Consider the following 22,667-nt stretch of genomic DNA (forward strand, 5'->3'; position numbering starts at 1 on the left):
CAACAGTTTTTTTCTTTTCCGATTTAATGAGTAGGAAAGCTCCAGCATTATATTTTCAGGATTGGGAACATCAAAATTTACACTAGCAGGGCACTTTTATACATATCAATGTGCCCTGTGTCTTAGTGTATCAAAGTACCCCAATGGACATTTTCAAAAAACTAAAAATTATTAATAAAACCACTGAACTTATTTAAAAATCATGTGTAATCCTGATTACTGAGTGGAATAACTTACCTTTGGTATTTTTAAATCTTAACTAAACGACGTAAAAGAACGTTGGAGCACTTTTACATTTCACGTAACTTTTTAGTTGGCTGCGCTAAAAACACACCTACTCTCGTCAAACGCCAACAGTTAACTGGCTGTACTCACACATGTATAGACACGTTTTAGTGATGTAACGACACAAATAACATTTCTCGAAATTGAAATCTTGTTGGTGTATCAATGAGCCCCGCCTCCGCCCTGTTTATTAATTAATTGCCAGCCCTTCTCCCTAAAGTCCCAGGATGGGTTGCAACCATCAGAGCGCCATGTTTGTAAAACGTTTATTCAAGTTTATTATTAATTATAGTTAGGTGCTACCTTTATTGTCTTCCAAGGCTCTCAAGGTGTATGTGGCTCTCCTCCCTCACAACCACCCTGTACGGTGGGCCAGGCTAAGCCACGAGGACTGACTCCAAGGTCACCCCAGGAGCTTCAGGGCGAACCCTGCTCTCTCTCGGCTCCTAGGCCAGGCCAGGCCACACCGGCAACTGACAATCACAGAAAGAAGGCGGGTCCTGAAAAGACACCTCTCAGGTGCACGCGAACCCCCCTCCCCTCCGAGGCGGACTTCTGGCGGAGGTTTGGGCGCAGATCCACTCCATACATTTAAAGCATATGACGTCTCTCCCCCCCCCGCTCCCAAAGAATCCTGGGACCCGTAGTTTGCTAAGGACACTGGGAACTTTAGTTCTGCAAGGGGCGGGGGGAACTACAACTCCCGGGGTTCTTTGGGGGGGGGAAGCCCTGCGCGCGCGCTGGAGGTTTCTTCCAGGAAGGGGGGGAACTGGCCAAAGGCCCGCGGCGGGAGAGTTCGAGTTGGTCTCTGTTGTTGAATTCCCGTCTTTTCCTTTCCTCTCCTCTCCGGAAGGGCGAGACACCCGTCCATCGGAGGGAGACCAGCGGGGAATCGGGACCCCTCCCTCCCTCCCTCCCCTTGGCAGTCAGAGCAGCTCGAGGCAGAAATCCAACAGGTCGAGCCACCTGGATGTCTTGCTGCTCTTAAGGTGAAGGCCGCACCCCCGTGTGACTGCGGACCAGAAAGACCCAGAAGTGGACGAGGCATTGGGGAAGAAGGGGCTGATCCCGGAGGGCAGCGGACGCCATTAGTCTCCACTCCGCCCCGCCTTGAAGGTCCAGAGGACCACAAGGGCGTGCCGGATCGTTGTTCCCCATCGTCTGGTACTCACACAGGTAGACTGCCCCGGGCATGGAGGTTCTGCTGCCACAGCGGACCTCCGCGTGGCGAGCCCTGCCATTGGGTCAGGGCCAAAGGGGGAACCCCCCAAGCAAGAGCCGGGCGCAAGGGCTGCTCTCCAGAAGCATCTCTGCCTGGGCGCTAGAAGCCCTCGGGAGCCTTCCTAATCCTCTTGGAAAGGCACCCAAGTGCGGGAGGGCGGCAGCGTCTCCAAATTTGGTTCCCACCGAGAACCGAAAAGTGCGTCACTCTGCAGCCCATTGACTTTGTTTTGGAAAAGGCTCCCGCTGAGACAGCTTCCAATTTTTTATTTTGCCCCAGGCTCAGGACAGAGAAAGAGAGAGAGAGAGCGCACTTCTGTTTTCCAGAGAAGTCTTGGATGCTGTCCTTTGGCACATGCAGCAGTAGAGGGGGGAGAGATGGACAGCAGGCACCCCGCCGTTTGCAGATGGACACTCTCTGTCTCTCTCTCTCTCTTTTGGGGTGGGGCGCTCTGGGGAGCACGGAACAAAGAACATTTAAGGGCACGTAGGCTGTCTGTCGCCGAGCAGGCAAGAAATGCAGCCTTAAAAGCCCTTGCAGGACATGTGCGGGGGTTTTTTAAAAAGTAAAAATAAAAATCAATCAAGGACCAGGCAGACAGAGGTGGAATTGCAACCGCACCCCTGTCCTTTGGCTGCGCTTTGTGCCACCTGGGTTCAGGCAGGCTCTGCCCTGTTCCTAAAAGCATAGGATTGTTGAGTTGGAAGGGATCCCAAGGGTCATCTAGCCCAACCTGCCCCCCTTCCTTCCGCGCAATGCAGGAGTCACAGCTAAAGAAGAATCAAATGGCAGAGTTGGGTTACTGGCTTTTCTCAGACAGTTTGGCAAATGGGTTTATGAGGTTCTTATTTTTATTATGCATTTTGGGTTTTTTATGTATTGTGATTTTATGATGTGAACCGCTCTGAGTTCTATGGGTATCTGGCAGTATACAATTTTTAACAATAACAATAATAATAATAATAATAATAATAATGCAAAAAGAGGGACCCCCCTCAGAATTGGCATGCCGTCAGCTCCTGAAGATACACAAACACACCTGTGTAGAAGCCAGCAGTCACCTGAGCTGAACTTCTTCTGGTTTTATTGTTTTAACTGGGTGTTCTTTTTTTAAAAAAAGTTCTTGCTGTCAGAGAGTTCTTCTTGGTATTGAGTTGGAATCTCCTTCCTCATAGCTTGAAGCCACTGGATTGGGTCCTACCCTCTGGAGCAGGAGGGAACAAGCTTGCTGCCCCTTCCCTGTGACAGCCCTTAAGATATTTTAAGATGGCTCTCCTATCTTCTCTCAGTCTGCTCTTCTCAGTCTAGGCTAAACATACACAGGTCCTTCAACCATTCCTCATCAGGCTTGCTTTCCAAACCCTCGATCGTCTTGGTTGCCCTCTTCTGCAACACCTTTCAGCTTGTCTACATCCTTCCTAAATTGTGGTGCCCAGAATTGGAAATAGGATTCCAGGTGTAGTCTGACCAAGGCAGAATAGAGTGGGACTTGACTTCCCTTGATCTGGACACTAGACTTCTGTTGAATAGCACTAGCTTTTTTTGCTGCTGCATCACACTGTTCACTCATGTTGAGATTGTGGTCCACTAAGACCCCTCGATCCTTTTCACATGTCCTGCTAGTAAGCCAGGTGTCCCACATCCTATATTTGTGCATCTGGTTCTTCCTGCCTAAGTGCAGGAGCCTTACATTTGTCCCTATTGAAACACATTTTGTTAGCTTCGGCCCAGTTCTCCAATCTGTTATGGTCATTTTGAATCCTGATTTTGTCTTCAGCAACATTAGCTCCCCTTCCCAGTTTGGTGTCTGCAGATGACACCAAATGAGAGAGAAGGAAGAGGAGGAGAAGGAGAAAAAGGTGAAAGAAAATACTGGTTTTATAGTTGTTAATTTCCTAGCAGCCATTTCAGCACCTAAATAGCATATAAATCCTTTTGTCTTAGCCTCTGTGTGCTTCCACGTGATGCTTTCCTGGGTTACTCAGGCGCTGCACATGTTTGCATAGTTCATTCAGGGCCTACACATGCCCCTCATCAAAATGCCATCCCATATAATTCCCACCATTTAAGGCAGACTCTCTGTTTCCATGGAAAATCCTGTAAGTTGAGAAAACAAAAACAAGACACACACACACCCAGTGCAAAAAGCAACCCCAGATTATTATTATTTTGGCACTCTATCTGTGTGTGATAAGGGGGTGGCATTTTGATGAGGACAATATTGTCCACACTGTGGGGGGGGGGAGCTCTGCCTGCCTGAGCAGGGATGAATTGGCCCCGAAGGGCCATGTGGAGGAGCCCCCGATGATCCCAAAGCAAGGTTTCCCCATTGCAGGTTTCCTTTCTTGATCAGCTTTGAGGAACATCATGTCCTGAGTCAGGACATGAGCTATGTAGCTCAGTGTTGCCCACACAGGCTGGCAGAGGCTCCCTAAAGGGCTTTCCAGGCTCAAGGCTCTTCCTTCCTTTCCCAGTCCTGAGAGAATCATGGAATCGTAGCGTTGGAAGGGACCTGGACAAATAGGAGAGGAGACAAGAGATAGGAGAGCCCTCTTCCAGTACACCCCGGAAATGATCTCTTTCAGCTTCTGCCTTCTGGAAGAATCATAGAATCATAGAATCATAGAGTTGGAAGAGACCACAAGGGCCATCGAGTCCAACCCCCTGCCAAGCAGGAAACACCATCAGAGCACTCCTGACATATGGTTGTCAAGCCTCTGCTTAAAGACCTCCAAAGTAGGAGACTCCACCACACTCCTTGGCAGCAAATTCCACTGTCGAACAGCTCTTACTGTCAGGAAGTTCTTCCTAATGTTTAGGTGGAATCTTCTTTCTTGTAGTTTGGATCCATTGCTCCGTGTCCGCTTCTCTGGAGCAGTAGAAAACAACCTTTCTCCCTCCTCTATGTGACATCCTTTTATATATTTGAACATGGCTATCATATCACCCCTTAACCTCCTCTTCTCCAGGCTAAACATGCCCAGCTCCCTTAGCCGTTCCTCATAAGGCATCGTTTCCAGGCCTTTGACCATTTTGGTTGCCCTCTTCTGGACACGTTCCAGTTTGTCCGTGTCCTTCTTGAATTGTGGTGCCCAGAACTGGACACAGTACTCCAGGTGAGGTCTGACCAGAGCAGAATACAGTGGCACTATTACTTCCCTTGATCTAGATGCTATACTCCTATTGATGCAGCCCAGAATTGCATTGGCTTTTTTAGCTGCCGCGTCACACTGTTGGCTCATGTCAAGTTTGTGGTCAACCAAGACTCCTAGATCCTTTTCACATGTACTGCTCTCAAGCCAGGTGTCACCCATCTTGTATTTGTGCCTCTCATTTTTTTTGCCCAAGTGCAATACTTTACATTTCACCCTGTTAAAATTCATCTTGTTTGTTTTTTCCCAGTTCTCTAATCTGTCAAGGTCGTTTTGAAGTGTGATCCTGTCCTCTGGGGTGTTAGCCACCCCTCCCAGTTTGGTGTCATCTGCAAATTTGATCAGGATGCCCTTGAGTCCATCATCCAAGTCGTTGATAAAGATGTTGAATAAGACCGGGCCCAAGACAGAACCCTGTGGCACCCCACTAGTCACTCTTCTCCAGGATGAAGAGGAACCATTGATGAGCACCCTTTGGGTTCGGTCAGTCAGCCAGTTACAGCCAGGTCCAGGGTTATAAAGACTAGGACTAGCCGCCTGAGAAACAGTTTCTATCCAAATGCTATTTTGGTTTTAAACACAGTGTAAGGAGTCTCTATGGGAGTGTATTGTATTTTGAAATTTGGGGTATCAGAGTTTTTAGGGGGCTAACCAGGTTGGGATAGCTGGGATAGCAGGCTTGTTGGTTTTGAATGTCTTATGTAGATTTTTTTCCTCCAATTTCATTGTTCTGTATGGGACAATGACAATAAAGATTATCGTATCGTATCATAGCATGAGCACAGCCTGACTCACAGGGAGATGTGGCCTCCTCCGCTTCCTCTCCCCTTTTCTCCCTGGGGGTGTGCCTGAAAAACATCACCAAAGCAAGGGCTGGCAGGCAGAGGGGGGAGCTGGGAGCATCCTGGTTGGATGCCAGTCCCAGGAGGGAGGGCAGAAACTTGACAGAACAGCTGCCAGGTGAGATAACAGCCCCTGCCTTGCAATAAGAGGGATGAAAGGGAGCTGGGGCGGGGGGGGGGGCTGATGGCAGCTCCTCGCCTTCACCTGCCTCTGCCATTTCAGGTGTCCCAGCCAGTCTGTGAGGCAGGAACTGTCCTGGGGGCAACCCCACCGTGATGTTGTGCTGGGGGGGCCTTGTTAGAGCAAGGAAACATCTGGCGAACTGCTCTTCTTACCAAACCTAACGAAGAGGGAGCCCATGGCAGATGGAAGGCACCCGAGAACACAGAATTCATAGAGAGAGATTTTTCTTTCCATGGCTGTGTGGCCGGCCTCTTTTTGCAAACACATTTAATTTATGTTGCTTTTAACATGCTAGTTTGTCATAGAATCATAGAATGGTGGAGTTAGGAGGGACCCCGAGGGTCATCTAGTCCAACCCCCTGCAATGCAGGAATCTTTGCTAAAGCCTCCAGGACAGAGGGCCAACCAACCTCTGCTTAGAAACCTGCAAGGAAGGAGAGTCCGTGAACCACTTTGAGTGGCTTTTAATTTTTCTCGTGCTATATTCTTTAAGTTCTCATGCTGTAAGAGAAGAACTCCCCTCCCTCCACTTTCTCTGGGCCATGCATAGAATTGCAGAGGAGGAAGGCACCCCCAGGCTCATCTAGTCCAACCCCTTGCAGGGGGGAATCTCAACACGTTGCCTCTCCCCTGCCTTTTCTCTAAGCTAAGGGGGTGCTGGAACTTTTCCTCCTGGGGGCATCTCTCCATCCCCTTGATCATTTTGGGTGACCCATTTTTTAACCTTCCCCCACCTTCACATCTCCTTTTTGACAGGAGGTGACCAGAACGGCACACCATCTTCCAATGGACTATTAGTATAACGGCATCTTGTGACTGCCAGTTCTATTTCTAAGGACCTTCTCTTTCTCTCCCTCTTTTTTTCATGCTGACGGAAGGAGAATCCAGCTCTGCGGACAAGTCACGTTTTCGAGTGCAAAATGCTTCCTTGGCAGTAATTTATGATGACTGCAGGCCACAGGGTGTGGGTTTTTGCCTTCTTTGGTTTGGCCAGTGGGGGGGGGCAGTGTGTGCGTCCACGATGAGAGACGTGGTCTCTGTGCATGTTGGACATGTGCAGACGCCCAGGCTCTCCGTCGGGGTGGCGGTTGTTACGGAAAAAATCTGGGTGCGGGGTTACTCTGCCACCCAGCTCATCGGACTAAGTCCGTGGGTCCCTGCGGAAGAAAATGAGCTCAGCCGGACGCAGGAGCAAACTGCAGAAGATCCAAGTTTATTGCGCAACAGGTTCAAGGCGAGATTGAACAGCGAGAAAGGGGTGACATGAACTTTTGAGTTTTTCCCTCCATGTCCCAGAATACAGTGCATGAAACGTCACGAATACATTATGGGAAGGTTGGGTTTCACAAGTTACATCATGAATATACTTTACACGTCATGAATACATTATGAAAAGGTGGGATTACATTAATTAGCATTTTCGGATGAGGGAGGGGGGATATGCGGAGCGGGAAATATACATAGATACACATTTATTGAGTACCGGTGGTGGCAAGACAATGGGTCAGAGATATGCATCGTCTGCCACCTAATATTGCCCGAAGGAAGGATTTTGCAAGACTATCTGACAGGATTAAGAAATTCCTGTGTACGTGACCTGCCGCTTCGGGGATTATGGAGGTAGGGGTAGCATTATGGAGTCCAGGGGGAGCTGAGTTGAATGACACCAAAAGTGAAGAAATCGGAGTTACGGTTGATTTTATATCAATTTTTGAAGATTTCAGTGATTTCTAAGCCACTCTGTACTATAGAGCAAAAGCAGAAACAGAGTGGATATATTGTAACAGGATTTTGACAGTATTACTTGAGAGATTATGGAGGACAGGGGAGGGGTGATGGAGTCCTAGAGAAATTGAGCAAATATATTGTAGTGAAGAAGACATTGCCCCCCCCCGTTCCGTATCAGTCCCCCATTCGGAGATAGATTTGCATTAAAGTTCTGTAAGAACTTGCAAATCTTTTCTCCGCACCCTAAATCTCGGTGAATGGGATGTGTGGCTTTATGCAAACCTGAAAGGGACTTGCAAGCCATGCCTCTTACGGTCATTTGCAAGTATATCAGTGCAGGTAGCTGCATATAGGGTATTATATAAAGAACACGTCTTGTATTTTGTTGCTAAATTACTTGTGGCATTCTCAATAGTGTTTTATGCTTTACACCTAGCAGGAAGGTCTAATTGACTGAAAAATGCAGTTGGTGTTTTGTCCTTTGCCATTTTTGTGTGTTTCTCAGGTGTCAAGCTAGCTCTTCTGTGGTCTCACACTGACATAGTGCTACAGCAACACATCCTGTCTGTTGAATCCCCTCGGGGTTTTCATTTAACCATGTTGCCTGGCATTCACCATAGCTGGCACATAGGTTGGGCATCTCGTGAGGGAGATGCCTTGGCCTTGGCCTTCCTATGGGATTCTATTATAGGCTGTGGTTTTGCACGCATGGAGAGTTGCTCACTTGCACTTAAAGGACCAAAAAGCTAATTGCAGCCTGGATACACTTGCCCAATTCAAACTGAGTCCAATTTGAATTTATCTTGCCCCATGGTTCTCAACTCTTCAAACCAATCTGTTAAATGAAAACCATTCTTAACAAGGGCAGTTGTCCAAATAAGTCAATTTAACTCTATAAGGGATCATTCCTGCTAAACCAAAGCATATGCACCTTCATGTACCTGGTGTTTTATGGATCCAGAAGCTTGTCCTTGGAAAAACGAGGTTTAACACATTTTAAAATGGATATGGAAAGTTGGCAGGGTGCCAGGTGGAACAATTAAATGTGGTTATAAATTGATCTAAACATTGGACTCCAGAATAGTGTGAGCTATTAGAAAGTATAAAATGCATGAGAATTCTCCATTGGTGTGTAAGCAATAAGACATTAAACATAACACATTTCAACATTCTTACATAATAACACATAATACAAAAGAAGCTAATTAAATATCAGTTGCATATCTTGACACAATTGTGATCTTTTACGTATGTATCTTTTGAATCCTGGAGCACAGTCTTAAGGTTCAAAAGTGGGAAAATGTCCTTGCAATTCAACTCCTCCCCCCTTTGTCAGCCCCACTCCCCATCAGTCTATATCCTTTGAAAGAGATAGCTGTGGGCACTTTGAAAACTCTGGCGTTGCAGGTCTTGTGATGGCGAAGGGGTTGTTGCTGCTTTTCATCATTGCACATCTGTAGAAGTGATATCCTGTAAGGGGCAGGGTTTTGGGGCGACTTAAAAACACAGTTAGACAAGAAGGATGTCCTCCAATTTTCATGGGAAGCTGCAAATAATAAAAAATCTTAGCACATTAAGCGTTTCATTCATTCCAATATTATTATCACATTTTCCTATAACTACTGTTATTATCTGCCAAGTTCGTTTGCTTTCCTTCACTTTGGAGAGAAAGAGAACTGTAAAAATACAAGGTTAAAATAATAATGAAACACACACAATGACTTATGAGGAACGAAAAATAAATAAATGCTAAGACACACAATTTTAAGAAATCTGAAGTAACAATGAAAATAAAAGAGTGTTTCTTGATGTGACAACATTGGCTATAGGACAATACTGGAAAATGACTTAATACCAAGGAAAAAATGAATGGCAATTTAAAGTTGTGCAAGTACCTTGCACTAGCCAAAATGACAGAATTAATAAGAAATGCTCAGGCAAAAAGGTAAACAAATACCATTCCACAAACAATGTTTGGTTGTGCTTCGATTAACTTCATAGACATCATGGAGAGACAGATTAAATAAATGAAAACAGATTATTTGTAACTTAAAAAAAAAGTGTCAAAGCCACAAAGAGATGGAAGTCAAACTGTAGCAGGGATTCAGACTTGTTTCACAGAACAGAAAGAAAGTTGCTGTGGGAGGAAAAAGGGACAAACACTTTGTTATCGGGGTTCACATATCCTGTTAAAAGGGAAAATTATTTCATGTGAGAAGCCTGTCAGGAAATGCTGTTCCTAAAATTCCCATTGAGGGGGGGAATGCTCTGATATTTACCTGTGAAAAGAATTTGGCATGTTAAGATTTGAAACCTGGAAAACTCTTGACTTTTGATGGGCTAGTTTTTGTTTTTGTGTTTTTTTGTTTGTTTGTTTGTTTGTTTTTAGCCTTTTGTCTTAAGTAGCCCCTGGAGCAAAGACAGATTAAGGGTGATTTCCCTCAATGGTTCCTCAATGGTTCCAAGTTTTCTTTTACATTTGGAAGAAACCTCCTCTCCCCCCTTACAGTTCCCCCCTTCCTCTCTCTCTCTTCTTTAGCTGATCTAGCCTCTGTGCATGTGCAGAGTTCATGTCTCAGCAAACCTTTTATACTATTGAAAATGTTGCATCCTTTGGCTAAATTACCATTTGAATAAAGGAAGGGAAGGGTAAGGAGTAGATTTTAAAAATAGGGTTAGATTTTTAAAACAAAAAAGAGAAACTCAGCAATTCAAGTATTCACCATTCAGCCCAAGCAAAGGAGTGCTTCCTTTATGTACAGGAAAGGGCTATCATTATTGGTCATTTTATCTGGTCATTCACGGAACAATCAACCGCTCTCTTATTTATGAGTAAAAATGGCCAGTCAGAATTCATAGGATTTTTTAACATTCTCAGTCAATTCAGCCTTACCATTTGCAGACAAATTATCCTGCCCTTTATTTACAGGATTGGTCAAGGCGCATTCTACTTGACTATATGAATTTTTATGTGCTTAAACTTTTAGTAGACTTTTAAGTTTGATTTTTTAATAGACAAAATGATAAACACTGTAATCACTTAAATGCCTGATATCACCAGTTCTGCTTCAAACATCATGGCTTCACCCCACACCTTTTAAAAAACAAAGAGCAAATCTGGGCTGAATTTCAACTCATCAGCCACAAATTGGGAAAGTTGAAAGGGACCTGGGGTCATCTAGTCCAACCCTAAAATACAGGGTTCATAGCAAGATTTGTACTACCAGAAACACACACATACTTATGTACACAGACACAACTGGAGAAGAGATCACAAGCCATGCGCCTATCATGTACTAAGGAAGAGGAAAATAAAAGTACCCAACCCTTTTAGCAGATCTTGAAGCTAGTTTGAGTGAGTGTTTACTTCCTTAGACTAAAGAGTGAAAGTTCCTAGATAAATTATCTTTAAAGACTGACGTGAACATTTTTCCTAAGATAGGGAGAGGATTTCTTATAAAGCATAGTTAAAACAGCCATAGATTTGATTTAAAAGGAATACAAAAATGACAATTTTTCCTGAACTTGCAGAGGAATAGTAAGCCTAATCTATGCCCCCCCCCCTTTGCAGTTTCCTTTAAAGGAAGCTAACTCGGGAGTAAATTTACCTGGCACAGAATAAGAAGGAGAAGGGAAAAAAAATAACCCTGAAAGAGACAGAATGAAACAGGGGGGGGGGCATTTTCTAAGAAAAGAGGCCAGGACGTAAAACTGGACTCACATAATTTTCTTTGAATGAACACCATACTTTCATAGGCATATGCTTAATGAAGTACATACACTGCATTTTAGCTTGAGAGAGCAGTTGGCTCAACTAGGCTTTTGCAGCAGAAACATTAGGTTATCAGCACCTTCCAAAATAAGACTGTAGACTCACAATCTCAAAAGTTGGGGCAAAGCAAGAGGTGGGGTAAACATTTGCACACTTCATTCTCATTTTCTCTTATTTAGGACTGCTAAGATCCAGCATGACTTCCTTAGATTTAAATTTTGAAGCAAGCTTGCAGTTTAAACTATGCACACTTAAGAAAGGCAGTCTGCCAGAGACAGAAGGAACAGACAACACACATAACAGACAACATGTAAACATACATATTCTCATATATGTATTAACGGACAACACACATAACAGACAACATGTAAACATATATATTCTCATCCTTTAGTTGGTTATTGCAAGGAGATGGGCCACTACCTTTGGCTTCATTAAGTGAAATTAGTAGGAAGGTCCCACATGGTTTTATGAGCCTCCTTGCCTCTTCAAACACACCACCAGGTAATCAGACTGGTAGGGCTCACAACGCTTGGTTGACTGGGTACCCCTTTATAGATGCATGCGTTGCTGTTGTTGCTTTTTTTCTTTTTTTTTCTTTTTTTGGGGGGGTGTCTGGGATAGAGAAGGGGAAAAAGAGGGGTTGATTAGGATTGGTATGTCTAGGGGTTTGGTATGCTTAGTACAGGGACGTATAGTAGAGGGGAGAAGGGGCTTCTAGTTGCCTGGCAACTTCCTTAGTGGGTTTTAGAGAGCTCTAGCTATCCGGTTCCTTGCGTTCCATTTCCTATTTCCTTATTTCCTTATTTCCTGTAACCTGGGGTCTCTTTCCACTCTGCCGGTCCTGCCCAATTCCTCATGGGCTATCCCTCCTGGCAACCTCCTACCTATCGTCACATCTCAGGAAAAGGGGCCCTACTGGACGCCCGCGCCATGCAGTGCCAGATCGGGTGGTCCCTGGATAGAATTTCGAACTGAAAATCCCCCTTGCTTTTGGAAGCGGGCTCACGCACAGTTACGTGGCACCGACCAGTGCGGCTGGGATTGGGATAGAAAGCCAGACCCCTTCCTGCCCCCTCCGTAAGGGCGCTCGGGAAGTTCGGAAAGAGAGCTCCAACCCCTTGCTTTCAACTGGGATGCCCGTTGCGGAAAGTCGGCTGTCTTTCCAAGCCGGGTCTCACCGTCTTACTTTCGGACTCCCAATTGGTGCGGCTGGCTGGAGATTTTAAGGAAAAGAGATAGAGCTCAGAAACCCCCTTTCGGGTTGAGCAGCGGTCCACGGTCTCTCTCACTAACCGGACCAAGAGAAAGGCAAGAAGGAGCGATAGAGAGGAGGGCAGAGAATTCAGTTGCCAGGAGACTTCCACCCCCTTCCCACCAGTGCACTGGATTTTCCTTTTTCCTTATACTCACGCGTCTTCTATGATGATCCCGGGATCGATGAATAAGCCGGCTGGATCCCTCTTTTGCTCCCCGGCTGAACTCCTAGGGCTTTCGATTACCGCCCGGAAGATGGCTGGGGGTCCAAAAGGATCTTCCCAGGCAAAATGGCCCGGAGCCGGCTGAAGATTTCGGGGCCCCCAGTCAGCAGCTCGGGAGAACCACAAGCCCCACGTTGGGAAGCCAACTGTTACGGAAAAAATCTGGGTGCGGGGTTACTCTGCCACCCAGCTCATCGGACTAAGTCCGTGGGTCCCTGCGGAAGAAAATGAGCTCAGCCGGACGCAGGAGCAAACTGCAGAAGATCCAAGTTTATTGCGCAACAGGTTCAAGGCGAGATTGAACAGCGAGAAAGGGGTGACATGAACTTTTGAGTTTTTCCCTCCATGTCCCAGAATACAGTGCATGAAACGTCACGAATACATTATGGGAAGGTTGGGTTTCACAAGTTACATCATGAATATACTTTACACGTCATGAATACATTATGAAAAGGTGGGATTACATTAATTAGCATTTTCGGATGAGGGAGGGGGGATATGCGGAGCGGGAAATATACATAGATACACATTTATTGAGTACCGGTGGTGGCAAGACAATGGGTCAGAGATATGCATCGTCTGCCACCTAATATTGCCCGAAGGAAGGATTTTGCAAGACTATCTGACAGGATTAAGAAATTCCTGTGTACGTGACCTGCCGCTTCGGGGATTATGGAGGTAGGGGTAGCATTATGGAGTCCAGGGGGAGCTGAGTTGAATGACACCAAAAGTGAAGAAATCGGAGTTACGGTTGATTTTATATCAATTTTTGAAGATTTCAGTGATTTCTAAGCCACTCTGTACTATAGAGCAAAAGCAGAAACAGAGTGGATATATTGTAACAGGATTTTGACAGTATTACTTGAGAGATTATGGAGGACAGGGGAGGGGTGATGGAGTCCTAGAGAAATTGAGCAAATATATTGTAGTGAAGAAGACATTGCCCCCCCCCCGTTCCGTATCACGGTACACCTCACAGCTGCCTCGTACCTTGAACTGCCACCCAGTGCTCACACTTCCTATGACCCTCCTTGGGGGCTGTGGCTGGATGGGGAAGAGGCCTCCCTTCCCAAACAGCTGTGGGGAGGAGGGGGCTGCTTTGGCCACCATCCAGAGCTGCAGGGCTCAGTCCCAGCTGTGGTGACATCAGTTCCTGGAGGGGAAACACTCAGGAGAAAGGGGGGGGGGCAGACCCACACCTTTTGCCTCTCCTGGGAAGCCCTTGAGCTGCACCCTGTCCAATCAGGCTCCTCCAAGCCCTCAAATGCCTGCATCAATACACAGGGGGACAATTCCTCCCCTCCTAAAATCCTTCCAGATGTTTTGCAGATGCAGCAGGAGGGATAGATTTGTGGGAAGCCGGCATCCAGGCAGCGAGTTAGAAGGGAACCCCCAGGGTCATCTAGCCTAACCCCCCACAATGTGGGAATCGCAGCTAATGAACTGCAGAATGGCAGGGTTGGAAGGGTCCCCTGAGGGTCATTTAGCTCAACCCACTGCAATGTGGGACTCAGAGAGGCTCACCAGGGGACCAAAGGGTATGTGTGTTTGTATAGTGTAGGAATGAACACACACCACTTGCAGAACTGCTCTCTCGGCGCTGAAACTACAGAAACAGCTGCAGCCGTGATGGGCTCTCCAAAAGGAGGACATTTTGCAGAGATGGTTGGAAGTGATCAAGCAGGCAGTCTTGAGGGCCCTGCCAGGCCCCTGAAAGGAAACACAAACAATACATTTAGTTTTGGGCAAGTAATAATAGGGTCATAGCATTGGAAGGTACCCTGAGGGGCATCTAGTCTCACCCCCTGCCAAGGCAGGAATCACAGCTGAAGAATGGGTCAGGGAGGGGGAATTTCCCCTTTGGAAAACCCACAACTACTCATCAGGGACAGCGCTGGGCCCGGTGGGGTAGTTTCCTATGGCTTTCTTCTCCTATAGGATGCTCAGTGTTAGAGATGGAATCACACCTTGTTGTGCTGGATGGGACCCCCAGCCCCCTGCAAGGCAGGAAGACCAGCTAAGGAATCCCTGGCAGTTGGCCATCCGACCTCCACTGAAAAACCTCCGGTGGGTAACAGAATCATAGAATTGCAGGGTTTGAAGTACTTCCAAGGCTCATCTAGTCTAGCCTCGTGCAATGAATCATAGAATCATAGAATTGGAAGAGACCACAAGGGCCATCGAGTCCAACCCCCTGCCAAGCAGGAAACACCATCAGAGCACTCCTAACATATGGTTGTCAAGCCTCTGCTTAAAGACCTCCAAAGTAGGAGACTCCACCACACTCCTTGGCAGCAAATTCCACTGTCAAACAGCTCTTACTGTCAGGAAGTTCTTCCGAATGTTTAGGTGGAATCTTCTTTCTTGTAGTTTGGATCCATTGCTCCGTGTCCGCTTCTCTGGAGCAGCAGAAAACAACCTTTCTCCCTCCTCTATGTGACATCCTTTTATATATTTGAACATGGCTATCATATCACCCCTTAACCTCCTCTTCTCCAGGCTAAACATGCCCAGCTCCCTTAGCCGTTCCTCATAAGGCATCGTTTCCAGGCCTTTGACCATTTTGGTTGCCCTCCTCTGGACACGTTCCAGTTTGTCAGTGTCCTTCTTGAATTGTGGTGCCCAGAACTGGACACAGTACTCCAGGTGAGGTCTGACCAGAGCAGAATACAGTGGCACTATTACTTCCCTTGATCTAGATGCTATACTCCTATTGATGCAGCCCAGAATTGCATTGGCTTTTTTAGCTGCCGCGTCACACTGTTGGCTCATGTCAAGTTTGTGGTCAACCAAGACTCCTAGATCCTTTTCACATGTACTGCTCTCAAGCCAGGTGTCACCCATCTTGTATTTGTGCCTCTCATTTTTTTTGCCCAAGTGCAATACTTTACATTTCTCCCTGTTAAAATTCATCTTGTTTGTTTTTTCCCAGTTCTCTAATCTGTCAAGGTCGTTTTGAAGTGTGATCCTGTCCTCTGGGGTGTTAGCCACCCCTCCCAGTTTGGTGTCATCTGCAAATTTGATCAGGATGCCCTTGAGTCCATCATCCAAGTCGTTGATAAAGATGTTGAATAAGACCGGGCCCAAGACAGAACCCTGTGGCACCCCACTAGTCACTCTTCTCCAGGATGAAGAGGAACCATTGATGAGCACCCTTTGGGTTCGGTCAGTCAGCCAGTTACAAATCCACTGAATGGTAGCATAGTCAAGACCGCATTTTACCAGCTTCTTTACAAGAATATCATGGGGCACCTTGTCAAATGCCTTGCTGAAATCAAGGTAGGCTACATCCACTGCGTTCCCTTCATCTACCAGGCTTGTAATTCTGTCAAAAAACGAGATCAGGTTAGTCTGACATGACTTATTTTTCAGAAATCCATGCTGACTATTGGTGATCACAGCATTCCTTTCTAGGTGCTCACAGACTGTTTGCTTAATGATCTGCTCCAGAATCTTCCCTGGTATTGATATCAGACTGACTGGGCGGTAATTATTTGGGTCCTCTCTTTTCCCCTTTTTGAAAATAGGGACAAGTCTGCCGGAAATTCGCCTGTTCTCCAGGAATTCTCAAAGATGACTGCCGGTGGTTCTGAGATCACATCTGCCAGTTCTTTTAATACTCTTGGATGCAGTTCATCTGGCCCTGGAGACTTGAATACATCTAAACTGGCCAAGTATTCTTGTACTATCTCCTTAGTTATTCTGGGCTGTGTTTCCTTTGCTGAATCATTTGCTCCAAATTCTTCAGGTCGGGCATTGTTTTCTTTATCGGAGAAGACTGAGGCAAAGAAGGCATTGAGGAGTTCAGCTCTTTCTGTGTCCCCTGTTTGCATTTCACCATCTTCTCCTCTGAGTGACCCCACTGTTTCTTTGCTCTTCCTTTTGCTACGAACATACCCATAAAAGCCTCTTTTTTTGCTTTTAACCTCTCTAGCAAGCCTGAGTTCATTCTGTGCTTTAGCTTTTCTGACTTTGTGTCTACATGTGCTGGCTATTTGTTTGAATTCCTCTTTGGTGGTTTCCCCCCTTTTCCATTTTTTGTACACATCCTTTTTTAATCTTAACTCAGTTAAAAGTTCTTTAGATAGCCACCCTGGCTTCTTTAGGCACCTTCCATGTTTCCGTCTCATTGGTATTGCCTGACATTGTGCTTTTAGTATCTCCCTCTTAACAAACTCCCAGCCATCATGAACTCCCTTTCCTTTTAGTATTACTGTCCATGGGATCTCACCCAGCACTTCCCTAAGTTTTATGAAGTCGGCTTTCTTAAAGTCAAGAAATTGAGTCCTAGTATGCTTGGCTGCTCCTTTCCGCTGTATAGTAAACTTCAGAAGAGCATGATCACTCGCACCTAATTATCCTTCCACTTCTGCCCCACTAACCAGGTCATCAACATTGGTTAGGACCAGATCTAAAATGGCTGTTCCTCTTGTTGCTTCTCCCACTTTCTGGACAATGAAGTTGTCTGCAAGGCCAGTGAGGAATCTGTTTGACCTTATGCTCTTGGCTGAGTTTGACTTCCAACAAATATCCGGGTAATTGAAGTCCCCCATTACTACTATCTCCCTTCCTTTTGCATGCTTGGCCATCTGTTCCAGGAAGGCATCATCTATGTCCTCCGTTTGGCTTGGGGATCTATAGTAAACTTCCACAATGAGGTCTCTGTTATTCTTCTCTCCCTTAATTTTGACCCAAATGCTCTCACTTTGGCTTTGAGGTTCTAAATCTTGGATCTCTTCACAGGTATACACATCCCTGACATATAACGCCACTCCTCCTCCTTTCTTGTCTGGTCTGTTTCTCTGAAATAGATTGTATCCCCCCATTATTACATTCCAATCGTGGAACTTATCCCACCAGGTTTCAGTGATGCCTATTATGTCATATTTAGTTTGCTGTACCAAGAGCTCAAGCTCATCTTGTTTATTTCCCATGCTTTGCGCATTAGTGTACAGACATTGAAGTCCATTAATCATTCCCCCGTGTCTCTTATTTAAGGATTTTTTCCTCCCATCACTAGGTCTGCTTGCTGTTTGCTCCATTTGGTCTATGACATTTGGATGATCATCTTCATCAATTGATAGACTCCTACCTTCAGGAGCACTGTCTCCCTCCCCCACATTAGTCAGTTTAAAGCCCTCCTGATGAGGTTTCTGAGATTTTTGGCAAAAACATTCCTCCCAACTGTTGTGAGGTGCAGCCCATCGCTTGCCAGAAGTCCATCTTCAAGAAACTGCAGTCCGTGATCTAAGAATCCAAACTGTTCCTGTTTACACCATTTGCGAAGCCAGCTGTTCACTTCCACTATTTTTCCCTCTCTCCCTGGGCCACGTCGTTCAACTGGGAGGACAGATGAGATGACAATTTGTGCATTTAATTGCTTCAATTTCCTGCCCAGAGCCTCGTAGTCTCTTTTGATCTTCTGGAGGCTATTGCTTGCAGTGTCATTGGTTCCCACGTGAACCAAGAGGAAGGGGTATTTGTCAGTGGGTTTTATGATTCCTTGCAGTCGTTCTGTTACATCTTTGATCTTAGCCCCGGGGAGACAGCACACTTCCCGAGACATCTTGTCAGGCCCACAGATCACTGCTTCTGTTCCCCTCTGTAGGGAATCCCCTATCACCACTACACGCCTCCTCTTAGGTTTGGTCGGGGTTCTTCTGTGAGCTGTCATATACCTGATCGACTGTAATGAGGGAGAGATCCTCAAATGGAGTCTGCTCTTCGTCTTCCATGCTAGGGGAGAGGACCTCAAAGCGATTGTGTATTTCTAAACAATCAGAGTGAACCCTGGGCCTCCTACTTCTTTGAGTCACGTTTCTCCATATATCTGGCTCCTGTGTTGGAGGACTCCCAGCTCAAGAATCGCTGACAGACGGCCACCCAAGGAAGAAGAGTCCCCCACCTTCCGAGGGAGTCCGTTCCTCTGGCAAATGGCTGCTAGCAGCATTTAAATCTGTTGGCTCACATCTTTTCTTCCAGAGCAGCAGAAAACCAGCTTGCTGCATCTTCCACAGGACAGCCCTTCAGATATTTGAAGGTGGCTCCCATTTCTCCTTTCCAAGCTAAGCATCCCCTGTTCCCTCAGTGGTTCCTCATAAGGCTCACTTTCCAGACCTGGATGGGCCAGGATGTTGTTGAAAAGATCAACAGCCCCCCAACCCCCCCCCAGCCTGCCAAATGCACAATAACAATTTGGGACCACTTTTTCCAGACTGTCAGTATTTTTCAGGTGGGATCGCAACAACATACCTCCTCATTCAGAATGTGCAATTAAAAAGAAGTTTTTCCTTCCTGCTGCAACCACATTTCCCTGCCTCCCCCACCCCCCAGGTTGAGCTTTTTACAGAGTTTTGGGGAAATGCCCTGGAAACAGCAAGAGAAACTGGCTCAACTCAGTCCTGTGTAACTTCCCCACAGACAAATCAGAAAGAAGGTGCAATAAATTGAGATCTCCCTTTCACCTCCCCATAAACTTTCTACAGGCAAATCAGATGGAATCTGGTTGTCTGGGGATGGTGATAATAGAAGCATCAAATTGTAGAGTCGGAAGGGACCCTGAGGATCATCCAGTCCAGCCCCTGCAGTGCAGGGATTTAGGCAGTAGGGAGATCGGAACTGAAACCTTGGCATTGTCAGCACCACGCTCTAGGTGACTGCACTTGGTGATGGTGGTAACTGTTATTGGAAAAATCTGAGGGCTCCCTTGGACAAAAACAAAGACACCAACCAGGATAACTTGGAGCAAAACAGCAGCCTGTAGGCTTGGCCTTTATTGATCTGTTGCAACAGGGTGCTCCCCTCACTTGCAGGAGAGAGGAGGGACCCAGAAAAATGGTGTGCAAGCCTTATAAAGACTTTTGAAATTGCCACCCTGTAGATCAAGACCACCCCCAGAAACATCATACATACATCACAGAAGGGGTGTAACCTAAGACCACCCCTCAGATACATCACACCTACATCACAGAAAAGGCAGTCCAAAATCGAAATTTTAATATTGTTTTTCTCCTGTTGTTGTTTATCTACTGTCTGGCAGGTTACTTGATTGGATTTCCTGGGGAGCCTGGCCAGTCTTTTGTAGTGATAAATACTTAGTTCCTGGGCCATGTCACAGGCTCACACCCTATTCAAACACAGACATACCCTTAAGACAGGATTTGTGAAGGAAAAGACAATGGGGAGGCTTTTCCAGTTTGACCTTGCAGAGAAAACATTTGCTCAGTTTAGGAATCAAAATGGTTCCAGGTTGGCCTTCCTGTGCTGATCTATGCATGTGCTTGGTTGGTACACTTATGAACATTACCATACAGTGGTGCCCCGCAAGACGAATGCCTCGCAAGACGAAAAACTCGCTAGACGAAAGGGTTTTGCAGTTTTTGAGCTGCTTCGCAAGACGAATTTCCCTATGGGCTTGCTTCGCAAGACGAAAACATCTTGCGCTTTTTTGCAAGTTTGTTTCCTTTTTCTTAACACCGTTAATACAGTTGCGACTTGACTTCGAGGAGCAACTCATAGAATGCGGTGTGGTAGCCTTTTTTGAGGTTTTTGGTGATTTTTGAAGCTTTTCCAAAACTTTTCCGACACCGTGCTTTGCAAGACGAAAAATTCGCTAGACGAAAAAACTCGCGGAATGAATTAATTTCATCTTGTGAGGCACCACTGTATATCTAAGACTATAAAATTCCTATCACATAATGATAATAAAATATATTTTGTGTCCTGCCATCTAACTAGGTTGCCCCAGACACACAGGGATACCTTTAAAGCTCAGTCAACCCCTCCTGAGTGAATGCTGGGAACTGAGGTTTGCTGAGGGTGCTGGGAGCTGTAGCTCTGTGAAGGGGCAAACTACAGTTCCCAGCATTTTTGGTTGGGGGGGGGGTGGAGAGGGAATGTATGGTGTGTACACAGCCTGCAAGTGTCGCAGCAACAACAGAGAGGGTGGGTCCCTTTCCACTGTCTCCCATCTCTGGTGCTGGGGCGCCCTCTAGAGGCACACAGGCTATACCAGCCTCCCTTCATGGTCATTGGATTTGAGGAGGAGGGCTTTTCTAATCACACACTTAACAGGGGGGTTGGCACTCTTGTGCAAGACCCACTTCCGGGCAGGGGGATGCATCCTAACTGTCACAGGGAAAGGGAAATGAAGGAAAGATCTCCTGGGAAGTGTGGGATAACAATTACTCAGTGCAACATCCTCACAAACAAATCAAGATGAGTCCTCAAGGAGACACCCAAGGCAGGTGCCTGATGCAAGTCAGACTTTGGCTCCGCAGAGCCTGCTGGCAGCACCTTCTGCATGCCAAGCAGGGCTTCCACGCCACTCGCACACTAACCACCTGGCCTCTGTGGTTAGTGTGGGACCTCGGGTTAAGAACTTAATTCGTTCTGGAGTTCCGTTCTTAATCTGAAACTCTTCTTAACCAAAGGTACCTCTTTAGCTAATGGGGCCTCCTGCTGCCACCGTCGTGCAATTTCTGTTCTCAGCCTGAACCAAAGTTCTTAACCCGAGGTACTATTTCTGGGTTAGCAAAGTCTGTAACCTGAAGTGTCTGTAACTTGAAGTGTCTGTAACCCAAGGTACCGCTGTATTCATAGAACCATAGACCCATCCAGTTGGAAGCGGCACCTGAGGGTCCTCTAGCCCAGTGTTTCCCAACCGGTGTTCCGCGGTGCCGCGGAACGTTGCCTTGTGTTCCGTGGGCGGGAGGCGGGAGGCGGGCGGCGAGAGGCGGGGCGGCAGTGAGCAAGCTCCCTCCCACATCCCATCGCCGCTCGCTTCGGCCGGCCTACTGGAGGAAGGCGTGAAAACCTCGCGCATGCGCAGGCCTTCCGCCTGCGACAGCCCAGTAGGCCGGCCGAAGCGAGCGGCGATGGGATGTGGGAGGGAGCTCGCTCGCCGCCCCGCGTGTGCTCGCCGCCCGACTCACCCGCCTCCCTCCCACGGCACACCAGCCTACCTCCATGGGAGGGAGTCGGGCGGCGAGAGGCGGGGCGGCGGCGGCGAGGAGAGGCCGCCCAGCGCGGGGCTCTCGCCGTCTGCCTGCCTGGCTGCCTGCAAGCTCGGTGGGCAGCGCTTCCGTCCGCAGCGCCCGCCTCGCAGCTCTCATTCCCTGCCCCTGCCAAAGCTCACCCAGCCAAGCCGCGCTCTCCTTCCTGCCTCGCTTTGCTGCCTCCTCCCCCCCCACCCCCAAAGCTTGGAGGTTCCCCGGCAGGAAGGAGGGAACTTAATCCTCTCCAAGGGCTGCGGAAAACAGACATGCAAATGGGGGCATGCCAGCTCTTCAAGCGCCGCCGGCTTTCTTCGGGAATTACCGCCCGCCGAGCCCGGTAACGCTGACAGGCCGAGCCGCGGGGCTTGGCAGCGCAGCCGGCAGAGTGTGGGAAAGGGCGGCCGCCACGCGCCGGGCAAGGCGAGACTCGACGGGGAGGACACCGGCAGCAGCGCCCCCCCCCCCGAAACCCGCTCCGGGCAGGTAATTCACAGAGAGTGGACAGAAGGAAGCCTTAAAGGGCTTCAGCCTCCCAGAGTGGCGGGGAATAATAATAATAATAATAATAATAATAATAATAATAATAATAATAATAATAAAATTGACAGGTGGTGTTTTTCTAGGTGAGGGGGTGGGGACTGTAATAACAAAAAAATCAGCTGTACATCAACCGCTGTTTTGCAATGAGGAATTGCAAATAAGGAAGATCAAAAGGAGAATGTTTTTTGGGGGGAGGGACTCTCTTCCTCTTCCTCCTCCCGTTCTTGCTCCTCTTCCTGGCAAATGGGCTGCTGAGACCCCTTCTCTCTTGGGTGCCGGTGGGTGCTGTGACGTTGACGCTGCTGTGGCTAGTGCCTTTACTTAGCAGAGTGCATTCCCCTTTACACAGGAGGGGAGGGAAAAAACTTGAAACTTACACTTTCGTGCGTCCCTCCCGGCGCAACGCTGCGCGCTGACGTCACGGGGCTGTAATGGTGGTGTGCCTCGAGATTTTTTTCATCAAAC

The 22,667-nt window shown here is 47.2% G+C and overlaps 1 protein-coding gene across 1 annotated transcript in view; it reads left to right on the plus strand.

Moving 5' to 3' along the window:
* Nucleotides 1-1,319: 1,319 nt before the first annotated feature.
* LOC309523201 (serine/threonine-protein kinase PLK2-like) overlaps nucleotides 1,320-22,667 on the plus strand; it is a 49,457-nt gene continuing 28,109 nt past the window's right edge. Inside the window, exon 1 of the mRNA XM_082206980.1 lies at nucleotides 1,320-1,461. The gene's annotated coding sequence lies outside the window, so the exon portion shown is untranslated. The remainder of the gene's footprint in view (nucleotides 1,462-22,667) is intronic.

The sequence above is a fragment of the Podarcis vaucheri genome, assembly GCF_965113315.1.
Source record: "Podarcis vaucheri genome assembly, chromosome: 18".
NCBI lineage: Eukaryota > Metazoa > Chordata > Lepidosauria > Squamata > Lacertidae > Podarcis > Podarcis vaucheri.